Source organism: Larus michahellis, chromosome 3 (assembly GCF_964199755.1).
Source record: "Larus michahellis chromosome 3, bLarMic1.1, whole genome shotgun sequence".
NCBI classification, from domain to species: Eukaryota; Metazoa; Chordata; class Aves; order Charadriiformes; family Laridae; genus Larus; species Larus michahellis.
Window position 1 is genome coordinate 58,068,455 of NC_133898.1, and position 14,543 is coordinate 58,082,997.

A 14,543-nucleotide genomic window follows, 5' to 3' on the forward strand; every position below is an offset into this window, starting at 1 on the left:
ACTCATGCAGTGTGTGCCATACCCTGCCCTGGGGCCCTCCAATGTGTAATATAGTCTTGTTCCTGGTCTCTGTAGGACAGCCCTGGCAACTATTTCTAACCTCTGAAGTGAAAAAAGGGAAACAAGCCCCCTTCTGAACAGACCGATGCGGCCAGCAGCTCGGTGAGCATGGGTAACACAGATTTCTTTCCTTCAGGTTTCAAACTTAAGAGATGGCAGAAGGGCAACTCTGGTTGTTTTACAGTATCCTCATGACTCTGAAGCAAGGGCAAATGCCCGTCTCTATTTTAACTTCATAAATTCTCTGCTGCTGCATGGACTGAGGCCACTGATGGCACCTTTGATCTCGCCTTCTGCTTTCCTGAGGCACGTGATCTTTTTTTGGCTTCTGGAGTTTGCTCTAAGGTGTTGGGCAGTTTGCTGTGGCTGATCGTGTGTGGCATGTGGGGTCTGCCAGCCCTCCCAAGACATGCCTCTCAGCCCTGGCCACCAGCCGGACCCAGGGACAGGAGCCAGCAGCCCAGGTGGCCTTTTTCTGACCCACTGTTGCACTGTTGTTCAAGCTAAGAGCAGACGTGGGTTTCACTGATTCAGGGTGCCCCAGAGATCTAGCAAGGCAAACCAAATTGACTATTGCCATCCCAGTTTGGGAAAAAGAAGACAATTTTATAAAGCGCATTGTTTTTCTCCCAAAGCTTTCTTTATAAATGTCCTCTGAAGCAATTTCACACTTCAAGTAGTTTCGGAACACCCAGATTTCATCTCTCTGTTTTCAGACTCTTCTGCCCCACTGGGGGAATGCGATGAAGGCTGGTTTGCCATTGAACCAAACTCGGACAGCTAAGGCAGGGATTTTTGCTGCCTCCAGTTGATTTCCCTCTTTGCTCTCCTGCCTATTTTCTAAGACAATCTTCTCAATGAGAGATCATCTTGAGACAATTTTTTTGCTTGGCTTTTCCCTGCTGATTTTGTGATCATTCATAGCCATGCCAGATGTGTGGACTGGTAGTGTATTTCATCTCCTTCATTTAGTGTCAATTGCCACTTTGGGAGGATGTCTTTGATAGCTGGTCCCCTCACTGAATCTGAATTACTTTCTGAATCTCTGTCTCTTCCTGGAGTGGAGTTGTGACTCTCACAGTGCCCACTGCTTGGACACTGCTAGCCCAAGCGCACGTTTTAACAGATATTGCACAAACGTAGAAGGTAAACCATGTTAAATTATCCATTAAATGGGTCACTGTGTACTCTTTCCAGTACTAGATTTAATGCTGAATGTGGTGTGTGAAAATATGAAACAACCACAGAGAGCAGAAACCAAAAGCTCCCTGCAGATATATACTAATAAAAAGGCTAAATCTGAGATGCAGCTTTGCACATCCCTCTCTCAACTTCTGTTGTTTAAATAACAAAAGAAACACCTGTGGTTTCACCTCCTGATAAACTTCAGCTTGTCCTAGGGATTTAAAGTGGTCACAGACTGCATTGTACAGGACAGAACAGCACACAATTAAATGAGGTATTATAAATGAGATTTTTTTTTTACTCTGTTGTTTCCCCACAGAAAAGCCATTGCAAACGGGGAATAAAGAAAAAATGAAACTTTGCACAAATAGGTGAAGAAACAAATCTAAGGGAAACTGGTGCCTGGAGTCAAAGAGCCAGGCTCTTCCGCTGCAAGGCTTTTCATAGACCTTCCACCCACCAACATGGAGAATCATCAGCTCCACCCATGAGGGCAGCCAAAAGTGTTTACAAGCCATTTCGGTACTAGGGAACACAGAGCTCTCAAGCAGAAGAGGTCAGATCTCAGCATGAAAATCCTTGATAGCACACTGTGATCAAAGTGAGTATCTATATTGAAATGTGCATAATTCCAAATTGTTGTACATGTCAACAAATTATAGACACCCTGCTGATAATGTCTTTCCGGTGCCCCTGTAACAAAATGTAATTTGTAATTCGAAAGAGCACTGTCATTTCCAATCCAATCTCTGCCAAGTTTTCTTTTCATATCCAAAGCATAAAGTGAGAAGATTTAAACCTGGAAAAGCTGAAATTCTTTTATTTTGTGTACTTAACTTTCTCATCTTTACTTCAGAGACTCAAATCCTAGCAGCTTTGCAAATGGAGCTTCTTGCATCAGTAAAACAAGTGGGACCCATAACTTAATGAACTAAACAATGCTGTGTCTAATGTGAATGCCACAGAAAATGAGAGGCGATGACCAATATTCAAAAGTGCTTAAGTAAGTGACTTAGTGACCTCAGCTCCACAGGAAAAAGCTTTAAGTCACTGCAGAAAAGATTTTTGATGGGTATGACCATGGCGTAAGTTTGAATGAGACCTTTCCTTCCTCTGCATTTAAAAGTAAAGGACAGATATAAGTAATACACTGCACAAACCCAGCATCCTGTGGCTAATATTCTGCGAGCAGCTGCTTGATTTGTCAACGGCTTTGAGTACTAACCAGGTTAGAAAGAGGTCAAGCCACAGATGTTTCGAGAAAAGAACTGAAAAGTTGCAATCTGCCTTGTTGGCCTATTCTGCACACTAAGGTGCTCCATTTAGACTAAATGGGACCCAGACTGTAGTTCCCAGCTCAGTGCCTAGCATTGGTTTAAACCTGGCTTGTAGAAATTTGAGTCCAGTAAAGTTCCCGGCAGCCATGTAAGAAAATTTCCATGCAAAAGACTGTGTGGGTTTAACTTGACTAATATCCTCATAGGGAAGGTTGGGAAGAGTGGGCTTGATGAATGGACAGTAAGGTGGATAGGTAACTGGTTGAAAGACAGAGCTCAGAGGGTAGTGATTAGGGGCACAGAGTCTAGTTGGAGGTCAGTGACAAGTGGTGTTCCCCAGGGGTCAGTACTGGGTCCAGTCCTCTTCAATATATTCATCAATGACCTGGACGAGGGGATAGAGTGCACCCTCAGCAAGTTCGCTGATGACACAAAGCTGGGGGGGGTGGCTGACACACCGGAAGGCTGTGCCACCATACAGAGAGACCTGGACAGGTTGGAGACCTGGGCAAAGAGGAACCTTATGAAATTCAATAAGGGCAAGTGTAGGGTGCTGCACCTGGGGAGGAACAACCCCCTGCACCAGTACAGGTTGGAGGCTGAGCTGCTGGAGAGCAGCTCAGCTGAAAGAGACCTGGGAGTCCTGGTGGACAACAGGATGACCATGAGCCAGCAATGAGCCCTGGTGGCCAAAAAGGCCAGTGGCATCCTGGGGTGCATCAAGAAGAGTGTGGCCAGCAGGTCGAGGGAGGTTATCCTTATCCTCCCCCTCTACTCTGCCTTGGTGAGGCCGCACCTGGAGTACTGTGTCCAGTTCTGGGCTCCCCGGTTCAAGAGGGACAGGGAACTGCTGGAGAGGGTGCAGCAGAGAGCTACCAAGATGATTAGGGGACTGGAACACCTCTCTTATGAAGAAAGGCTGAGGGACTTGGGTCTCTCCAGTCTGGAAAAAAGACGGCTGAGGGGGGACCTTATCAACACTTATAAATACTTAAAGGGTGGGTGTCAGGAGGATGGGGCCAGGCTCTTTTCAGTGGTGCCCGGAGACAGGACAAGAGGAAATAGGCACAAACTTGAACATAGGAAGTTCCATCTAAACATGAGGAGGAACTTCTTTACTTTGAGGGTGGCAGAGCACTGGCACAGGCTGCCCAGAGAGGTGGTGGAGTCTCCAACTCTGGAGACATTCAAAACCTACCTGGACGCGTTCCTGTGCAACCTGCTCTGGGTGACCCTGGTCTGGCAGGGGGGTTGGACTAGATGATCTCCAGAGGTCTCTTCCAACCCTATGATTCTATGATTCTATGAATATCATTGGCCTGTCTTACAACAGGTTTTTTTTGGTAGTTAATTGACAGCTCTTCAAATAAGACAGCTATAGAGTAAGGACACGGGCTCAGTGAGAAGGCAATGTATTTAGTCAGGGGTGACTCTTCCCCAAGATTCACCAAATATTAGCAAAATCCCATCTTGTCATTATTGTCCAATTTTCTGTATTACTTCCTTGGCACTGGCATGTATTTTACAGTTATGTCAAGACCTGCTTTGACATCAGGTGATCCTTCAGAAAGATCCAGCCTGGCCAATGAAAGGCCCCTAAATAATACAGTGCTTTGAAGGAGAATGAACAGTGCAGGGTACTTGGAGTTTAGTGCAGATGAGCCGGTCAAAGGAGCAGTCCTAGCAGCAAGGAACTTGTCTGCTGTATCTGCATCCTGTAATTACAGTACTTCCCAGGAACTGCAGACTTCAATGTAAGGTCCCCAGGGACCTTTGCATAGCAAGTGCTGATGTCCACATACTGGCCTCTGATTTTGGGTAAAAGGCTCATGGGACCAAAGTGGAGTATGTTTGCCCAAGAGCCTACGGGGAACAGGGAGATATCTCAGCTAGCTTCACCTCAGCTGAGCCAGGCATCTGCAAAACAGTTGATGGAGAACTTCGTGCCACAATGGCTGTACTATTTCCGGTACTCAGGTCACCTCGTTCAAGGCAAGCTTATGTATCTCTGCACCGTACTGTGATCCATGTAGATGTTCCCCTGGAAATCTGATTTCCTGACTTAGGAGAACAAAAATGGAAGCCAGACTAAAACTGTTTTGGAAATTACTCCCTGGCTGTATCTAGTTCTGCATTATCTTTGCAAAAACTCAGTTGAAATTTCAATTACACCCCCACCCCCAACCCCCAACCCCCTACCCTCCCCCCCCAAGGAAAAGAAACCAAACCAGAACCTTAAACTATCCTTTGAAATTTCTGGACCTTCAAGAGTTTGGTAGGGTTAGGTCTTGCTTGTGAAATGTAACAGTCTCCCAGTGGGGAACAGCTCACTCATTACTATCTTTTCTTGGACTGCATAAGGTTTAAAAAGATCATGAAAGTCAATCAATATCAAGAATTTTTTGTTATTTTTCCAGCGTTAATTTCCTGTTCTCCTTTCATGTGAAAAGCTACCTGGACAAAGCACAGTGCATGATTGGCCTGGTGTTCCTTTACACATTATTGTAAAATATAATCAGACCAGAAGCTATTCAGGGAGGATTAATACCAACCAAAAAAGAAGGTTTACTGTGGAAAGCATCCAACAGAAATTTCCTTTTTCTCACCACAATTTTATATGAGATTAAAATCATATTCATCAGCACTTTTGTAAATGTTTTTCACTGACATTGCAACTGATGTTTTCTATTACTATTTTAAACAGCTTGATCGATTACCAAGGACAATAAGTTCCCCATAATTCCATCAGTGTTATAAGAAGGAAGGTGTTTTACCGAGGTCTGGAAATTTCTGTTTACCACAGCCATCTGTTCAACGTAGCCCTCCCAAATTTTTGGAGCCACAGTGGTTCATTTTATTCTTCCCTGACAGGCTGCCTGGTCATAACCGAAGTTCCTTTGCTCATTGCCCTGTTGGTACGTGTGAGGACTAACACTGCTTGTACAGATTTGTGAAAAATCAAGGGCATTTGCGCTTGCACCTTGGTCTCTAACACCCTGTGCAGGGTTTACCCAGTCCAGCCTGCCACTTTTTCACACTGTCTCCCAAATCCATGCATGGCTCACCACCATTAGAGCTGCTCCATACTTAACAATGAAGAAAACAACTCTTAGATAAAGGGTTTTACCTTATGCAAGTCATAAGCCATAGTGAGCTCAGTATGCTCTGCCTTCTTCCAGGTAAAAAGTGATGCCAAAGGGTGAATGATACTATTGGACTGCAGGATTTCCTTCACTTACTCTGACCCTTTATTGCACAGATAATCCCCATACCAGTGACATAGCTTTAAGGATACGTTGTGTGAGGACAGATGGTGGTATTAAGTGAGGCATCAAGGTAGTCTCGATTGTCTTCTGGAAACTCTGTCAAGAGGCACCTGTCTTATTTCGGAGTCAGACACCCAAAGTTGGATGGTATGAACACCCTCCACCTCCCCCTTGCCCAAGAAACCCTGGGTTCCTCTCCTGCAATACTCCTGTGTAATTCCCCTGCCAGGTGCTGTTGGCTACAGCTAAAACCTGTCTCAAATCTGTCTTTAAATTAAGCTGTGATTTTAAGTCCCAACCCAGCGCTCATGGCCTCACTATATACAATCCCAGCATGCTCTTTCTAGGCATTAAGTTCCCATAAGAATTAAATTCTGGCATGAAAGGACTTTGCAATGTGGAAAAGAGAGCATGGACCAACCTAGTAAAATGAAGCACCAGTCCTAATGAATAACAGCTTAAACAGCCTTCCAGAGAAACTTTGAGAGCTTATTCTCCATATACTGAACTGAATTTGCAGAAATCCACATTGATTGCCACCACACTACCTGCTACTGCCACATCCACTGCAATTCCTGTTCCTAGTTTTTTGCCAACGGGTAACACAGTTGCTGTATCGTCTCTTCCAGACCTTGGGAAACACTTGCTTGTCCTTGAGGTTTGGATAAAATAACAAGGAGAAGAAAATGTAATGGTAACTGGGATGTGACCACCAAATCCATGAGTAGTTTATTATTTTCTGGTGTTATATATACAAAGATGAGCTCAAGCTGTTGACTGGTAGTTGTCAACCATAAGAATGGGAAAATGCTCAGGGATATTACAAGAGCTGTTCAAAAGCAGTAAAGAACATTGTCATGATTAGGTGTGGTCATAAACAGCCCAGAACTGAGCAGAACCCCTCTCTACTAACTATAATCACCTTTTCAAGGAGAAGTGGATTTGGCTTTAACTTCTTTTCAGCTGCTTCTGGAGATACTTTTCCCGTTCACGGCGTGACAGCCCTCTGTTACTTTGGTCAGTTTTCCAAACAACATTTCTCATTAAAATAATATGTATTTTTGATCTATAAATATGAATCTTGAGAGGCGTGGAGCAAACAAAGAGCCTGATAATATATCATAAACTTGGACGTGTATGAGTTCAGACAGCATGGAAGCAGCCAAAGACAAATGCAAACCAGCCTCGGCTCCTGGTCTGGCCTAAGGAACCACGCTGGATCCAGCACTTGGCATCCAAAGTATTGTGTGTCTTCAAACCAGGATACTGGACAGCAGGCTGCAAGCTGAGGTCAGAGCAGTCTTGCTACGAGCTGATTTAAAACCACCACGTCTTGTGATGGCCCTGTGCCCCATGCTGAGATCCTGGTATCCGGTAAAACTGGGTTCTCCATAAAATCAAATGGGAAATGGTTAAAAGGAGATGTATGGTCCTTTGTGTCCTTCCCATTCCCATTGCTGGCCTGGCTTGACCTAAAACGACAAAACAAGGCAGCCTTCAGACCATTTTCATTTAGCTGTGTTTGCTAGTAGCCCTTCAGGCTCGTCTGCAAGCTTGTTTCGAGGCACAGGCATGATGTGGCTCTGTACTCTCTGCCCCTTGCCATGCCCCACACCATTTACAAGTTTGGAGCTGCAGCTTTGGATCTAGAGTGATGCAGGAATAAGCTCTGTGTGCCTTATTCCTCTATTCTCCTGCACCTCTGAAAGTCAGAGGCGAACCCCGACCCTCCTCCCTGGGTGCTCTTGCTTTGCATTCCCCTCTGCTCTATAAAGGCAGGGGACAGGGTGGAGAGCAGCACAGAATGATGTCCTGGCTGTAAAGCTGGGCTGGAGATGACCGTCTGATTCCCAGTGCACCAGGGGTAGGATTTATCTTTCCCCTTCGGGGACAGACCCAGAGCAGGTGGGCGTCCCTTCCACCAGGGCAGCCAACAATGCTTTGTATGAGTGATGGACGCACCTCGTTGGCACATCTCTGTCCTAGTCACTATCTCCTCACCCCCAGGGTACTTCCTCGAGCTGACGCAGTGGAGGTGGCCATGGGGCACATAGACCTTTAGGCTTTGCCACTGCTGGGGAGCAGGAAACTGGGAGGGTTGGTGCTCAGATTGACTAACCATGGCCATGTTTAAGCCTTCATGTCTTGACTTGCCTGTCCCCTGTCTTTCTTCAAGCCTGCTGCACACCATCCTGTTGGTTGCAGGGATTCGGGGAAGCTGGCCACACTCTGAACAGGCAAAAAGCTTCATCCAAAGGTTTAGGTTTTGTATTCACTGATGTCCTGTTTCCCAGAGCACGGGAGCAGGAACACCACAAGGAGCTGTGTCTCGTACCACAAGCAGGGAGAGTCAGCCATGAGTCATGTGGCCACGAGGCACATTTAATCTCTCTGTGCCTGGTGCACGCAGCCAAAATGTGTGTTCTGTGTGCCCTGGCAGAGAGAGCCTCCTGCCACACTCTTGTGGGCTCACCAGCCTTCTCCAGGGGCTGCTCAGGGCCGGGAGCAGCCCAAGTGTCCTCCTGACCTGGTAGCACCTGGCTCCTCCGTGCTGCATGTGGGCAACTCTGGGATGGGCTCTCATTGAGTCCATGGGGCAGGCTGTGTGGGACATGGATGGGGTCTCACCAAGATCCGTGGGGCAGGCTGGGGGAGATGTGGCTGGAGTCTCATCAAGGTCTGTGGGGCAGGCTGGGTGGGATATGGCTGGGGTCTCACTGAGGTCCATGGGACAGTCTGGGTGGAATGCACAGTCCCTGTGCCAGCAGGAGTGCGTTAGTGCTGCCATCACTGGGGCCAGACCACTTCGTACTCTAAAATCCCAAAGCCCTGATCTTCAGGCATGCTCAGGGTTTGGTTTTTTGATTCCCTTCCTTTCTTTTAAATCCAAATACCACAGGCTTAGCAAAGTATCGACTTACTCAGCATGCAGGGGCTGCTGCTGTAAAAACAACCTGACGTTGACGAGTCTCTGCGGGACCATTGTCAAACTGTTTGACGCGACAGTGCAAAATGTCCTGGCCAGAAGGGCCCACAGGTCTGCTCGGCGTCCAGCCGGGCTGCCCCCCAAGCCCTGCCCTGCCACATGCCATGCCTCTCTCAGCAGGCCGGTGCGAGCCCCGGGAGGGCACAAGCCTGCCCGCCATTCTCCCCGGCTGGGGCCAGACCCTCAGGCTCTGCCTCTGCCCTACCTCTTGCTGGCGGCTGCCCTGAGCTGCAGGGCCAGGGTGTCACTCGCGTCCCCCACGAGGCCTGTGCTCCTTTCTCATCCAGCCTGGAATCTCATAACCGATTGGTTATTATGTGATGCATATCATTATGTTGGCAATTAGCGGCTTACTGTCCCTGCAATCACTGTTAAGGCTCGGCTGCCACGGGTTGTGCCACATGCTCTGCATGGCCTGCCTGCCTCCTGCCCATGCAGGAGCTGATCCAAAAGCCCCTGTGGAGTCAACATGGGTATCAGGGGGCTTTTTTGAATCTTCTTTCACTCTTCCTTGTGCGTCTTTTGCATGTTTTGCTGGGTGTACATTGTGCCCGCTCCAGCCACACCGCATTCCCCTGCCTCGCCATTAGCAGGCGACTCTGCTGCCTCTCTCTTGATGTTTCTTCTCAATGGTACACATCTCTGGTAGTCTACCAGTCTCTACAGTTCTGTGGCAAAGAAATGGCAGGAACAATGGGAGCAATATTTCCTGGAGAAAATGAGGCTTTTTGCCATGTAGAATAAGTGATCAGTGCAAAATAATTCAGTTATCAACCAACTCACAGACAAAAGAAGGGATGTCAGTTCGTATGGCTGCACCAGCTTCAGCACAGTTAGGTCAGTTTTACCACAGGTGAAGAAAATCAGTCCCCATAACCAATTAATCTGGGCCCCAAGGTGGATCTGGATTTCAGACTCCCGATACATACAGTGTATAGTGCTAGAGGGTCAGGTATCCCAAAAATGGATCCCAGACTGCCAGTAAGTCAAGCAAGGCATCCTCCCAATGTTTGCAATGCTCGCTTTCCAGACCTAGACAACCTCCTACCACTGAGCACTGTAAGAGCTCCTGAGCATCGGAGCTTTTCTATGTATAGGTCCTTCTGCTTTGAAAGACTGGAGTGGGGCTGAAAGACTTACTAAATAACTTGAAGGCAAGAAGAGACAGAAGCAACTGAATAAACAAAGAGTATAAATGTTTAGAGGAATACACAGAGGAAATAGGAGCTCAGGGCCAATCACAAGATCAGAAAAGAAACTCAGATATTTTTGCAAAGAAAGATAAGCATAATAAAGAATGTCAGAGCAAAAAAAGTAAAAGAGAGAAAAAATATTTTGAAGAGGTATAATACATATAGAATATCTCTTGATACATCCTAAGTCTATGTATTTAACAACTGTAAGTGATCATTAGGAGCAGTGTATCCACTGCAGGGAAAGGGAGCAAGCAAAGCAATTCTTTCCATGCGAAAATGTGCTGTAGAGCTTCTTTCTAAGCATCTGAAGCGGTCTGTTCGTGAGAAATGCTTCTCACTGGCCACACCAAGAGAATGTGAAAAGGCATGGTATTATTTCCATTTACCAGCAACAGCGGCAGGCCATATGGCTGGCTTAATTTCTGCTGCCCAGATGGAGGGATGGGAGCCAGCTTTACCCTACATCCCTGTGCATCAGACTATATGATTAAGGCAGACCAGTTACACTGGGCAACTGAAGGAGCAAGGTGGCTAACTCTCCTCCCGTTCTTCTAGCTTGTGTAAGTTGATACTCACAGCTGGGTCAGGCTTCAGGACAACTTCAGTGTGAGACAAATTTATGAGAGCAGGTTTGAATGCATGCTGTGCTTCTGGCTTCCTACCACATTCTCCTGGATGTTGAAATATTTATGTGGAAAAGAGGCTTATGAGTTGAAAGAAAGAGATAATGAGCTACGAAACTGCTGATTACCATAAGGACTCATCCTCTTTTGGCTGACTTGAGTTTCTCCCATTAATTTACAGAGATAAGCTTAGTCCTTCAGACTTGGAAATGTCTGCAGTCCAAGATTTCACTTGTTCAATGAAACGGGAATAAACACCTCTGAGACAGTAGCTCTTGACGAGATTCATCCTGTCATTATTGTCTTTTCCAGTTCAGAAGGGTGGGGTATTGTGATAAAGACTGGGTGGGCTCTACCTAAATGCTTAGGCTTGCTTTCCGAGCCACAGAACTTTCCAGACTTAATGTGCCATACCCTTTTTTTTTTTTTTTTGGTGGCAGGAAAGTATTCCTTTGATTGATAGCAGAACTCAGGCTCCATCAAAGTTCAAGCCATACATTCCCTGTGGCAGCCAAAACCACTGAGTAAAGGAGCCCGGCTTGGAAGGATTTAGGGGAGAGAAGTTCTGGGAACTCAGATCTGGGATGCCGGAAGGTGCTGTGAATGTGATGCAACTCAGCTGAGGGCTTTCAAGCTATCATGAATTGTGCTCCAGAGGAGGAGAGCTGGAGAATCATTGTTTCTGATAGGCAACTGGATAAAACCAACTAAACTGTTAGTTTTAAATATCAGTCTGAGATGCAGCCCTAAAGCTGAGGAATCCTGTTCTAGGATCAGTTGAGAAAGTCTTTCATAACCTGAAAATCCATCAGGTGGCTCTTTCCCCAAGAACCCAGAACATTTCCACAGCAGCTCTACATGGTACTGCAGGCTGCCGGACTATCCCTTGCCAATTTTCTCTCAAATTATACAGCGGCAGGCCACATGAGCAGAGAAGCCCCCATCTATACACTGAGTGAACTTCTGGGTCATGGATGAAAGGACAGGAGGCAAAACCTGCCTTTTAAGAAAAGTTGATGTGGTCAGAAGCAAACTGGAATTTAACAGGACCGTTGAGGACCATAAGTACCTCCAGCTATCTCTGCTGACACACAGCTGCTGTAAGGAAGACAAATACTTTAGGTCAAAACCTTCTGCATGGCATGGGAGACCACTCGGGCATTGGGTAAAGGTCCTTTTGGGCCCGGCCTCTACAGAAACAGCCAGCACCAGCCTGGCCACCAGAACCATGCCATGGGCAAACCCTTGCCACTCTCTCACGTCACCAAGTAGCTGCCACTGCACAAAGCTCTCACACTCGTGCAGTGTCCTGGTGCAGAGAGAGAAGTGTGGGGATAGTTGGAATATTTGGACACTCTGGCATCCCAAGGATTCGCTTTCTAACATTTGAAATGGCATTTCCTTTCGAAAGGTTTGGTAAGTTATTTGAGAAGAAAAAACATTTGGAAACATTTTTAAAAGGTCAAAATCAAAATAAACATTTGGAAAACAGAGAATCCGCTCAACCAGTCTGAAATGTTCATTTCCTTTGGATTTGCTGCGCATAATTTTTTTTTTCAAGGCCTTAACATTTCTTCTTTTCTTGTCAGAAAAGAATGTCAGATCCTGACAGTCCTTGTGGGGCTGGAGGAGCCTCTCCCACTCGGCCCTTCTGTGCATGCATCATTCATATGAGAAATGGGCCCTTGGACCGTAAAACAGTTGAGCAATTCCCTTCCAAAAGGAAACCACCACCAGAGTAGAAAAAGATGTCGAGAACAAAAGTTATTGTTTAATGTGATAAAGGAAATCAGTGTTGAAAACAGCTTCCACTGTATCCCATTTCCTACAGCTTTGTCATTCGAAAACAAAGATCCCACTCTCTCTCCTCCGCAGGCTTGGCCTAAAGCTTATCTTTCTCCCAGTTATGTGTCACTTGAATTCCGTGAATTTTACGCTCCCTGTAGTTTCTCTGACTTTGCTTGTCAGGTCCACAGGGCAGGGATACATTTATTACCCGCTTTCCAAAGCACAGTGGGCTACTGCTCCCTGATGCAGGCACTACACCAGTACAGATAATAAATAAAGAGGAACGTGCCAAGCCATACAAGAATTGTAACTTTGAAGTTTTCTCTCTTTCTGTTTTTCTCATTGCAATTTTAATGTAATTATTTAGAAGTCAATATATTTCACCCTTGCTGCTCACTAAATATTCTCAGATCAGCAGACATGTAGAGCTGCTGAACACGCCTAAAGCAAGAGGGAGAAATTGTTTGCCAAACAGATGTAGAACATTATTACTAGTTTCTTGTTTTTCATCATTCCTCTCCCAGTCAAGAAAAAAATCAAATAATTGAAGTCTGAAACTGGTAACAAACCTTACAGCATTTGGATTCTGAAATAGAAGAGAAACTCTATGTCTGCAGTCATCCTGCAATTTGTCCTTCGGCCTTAACCTGTTTGTTGTCCTTGGCGTTATTTTTAAAACATCTCTATTTCAAAAGTTATCTTCTGACAAGTGGGGATTTCTAAGGTATTGGCAGTGTCCTCTCTCTGACCCTGCGAAGGCAACGGCATGAGACGGCTGGGACGTCTCTAGGTTTCACTCATAGGGCTATCGGTGAGTACAGGCTACTTAACCCTGCATTTATTCTCACTGTGCATCTGATATCCTAAATGCAATGAAGTCATGAGAAATGCTTTGCTCCCATTATAGTGCAGGTTTCCAAATTCCCAGCGACGTTCCCTGTGCACTAGTGGTGCTGCCAGGCAGAACTTCAGCTTCTCAGGGCCCTTGTTCTCTTAACTCTGCTAATATTACAAGACTTTCCAAATCTGTGCTACGTGCTAGGGTTTTAGAGCTGCACTGAATGCCCGGCATCCCTCCCCAGAGGCAGGTGTCCCGTGTTCCCCACCTCGACGGTTCAAAGGACCTTACAAGCTATTGGCTTTGCTCAGAATGCATGAACTCTTCTAAAATAATAAACACGAGTGTCTTTCTGCCTGGCCAGCCTCTGGCACCCCAAGCCATTCACTTCAAATCACCAAGCTCTGATCCCCAAGCATGGAGGCTACAACTTTAGCTAATTTTGAGGTGATGGCTAAGATTAAAAATAGACCGAAGGGAAGCCAGCTGCAGGCTGCACAGTGATCTGGCAGCAGCTGCTAAGAGGGACCATGCCCAGGTTAGATCCCAATTCCTGAGGCTTCATCCTGGGCCTTTCCCCAGCTGTGGAAAGGGGCTGAGGGCAAGGTGGCCCAGAAGAGCTACCTTCTCCAGGTAGTCTGCATTGCTCCAGGCCTGGGTCAGGACCAGATACAGAAGGAGTTTGGCTTCAGGTCACCCCAAAAGGCACTCATCTCACCTAACTTGAGCCATCTGCTACACTGCTGCCTAAAAGTAATTTTGTGCAACATAACCTCCCTGCATAGAGCAATAGAAAGCAGCAGGAAACTTTAGGATAAGAGCCGTCTGACCAACTTGGGCATCTACCATGGGATTTATCTCCAGATATGGGCACCTAAATGTTTGTGTCCCCATATAAGTGCCTGTGGTAACATTTAAAGCCTTGAGTGAAGAGCTACCCCATGGAGCCTGCAAAGCCTACAGAGCCGTGCAGTTCACCTTCATTCCCTTGCCTAAACATAGGTGTCTAAGGGTAGGCACGCTGTGAGGCTGACAGGTACAACACAAGACCTATGGGTGACCCACAGCCTTCCAGGACTGTGTCTAGGGACCATGCAAGATAGGATATTACATCTCAGGGAGACATCTGGTTTTAGGCACCTGAATCCTGCCGCTAGAGACAATGGAGGTACCAACAGTCAGGTGTTTGCCTAGAGCTAGATCCCTACCCTGCTTCAGGATGAGCCAAATCTTTCCATAAATGTGCCTATCTCTCTTCGTTGACTGTACAGGAAATCCACCTGCCCAGCTGGGCGGGTGTCAGGAGCTATGCTGCAGATGCTGG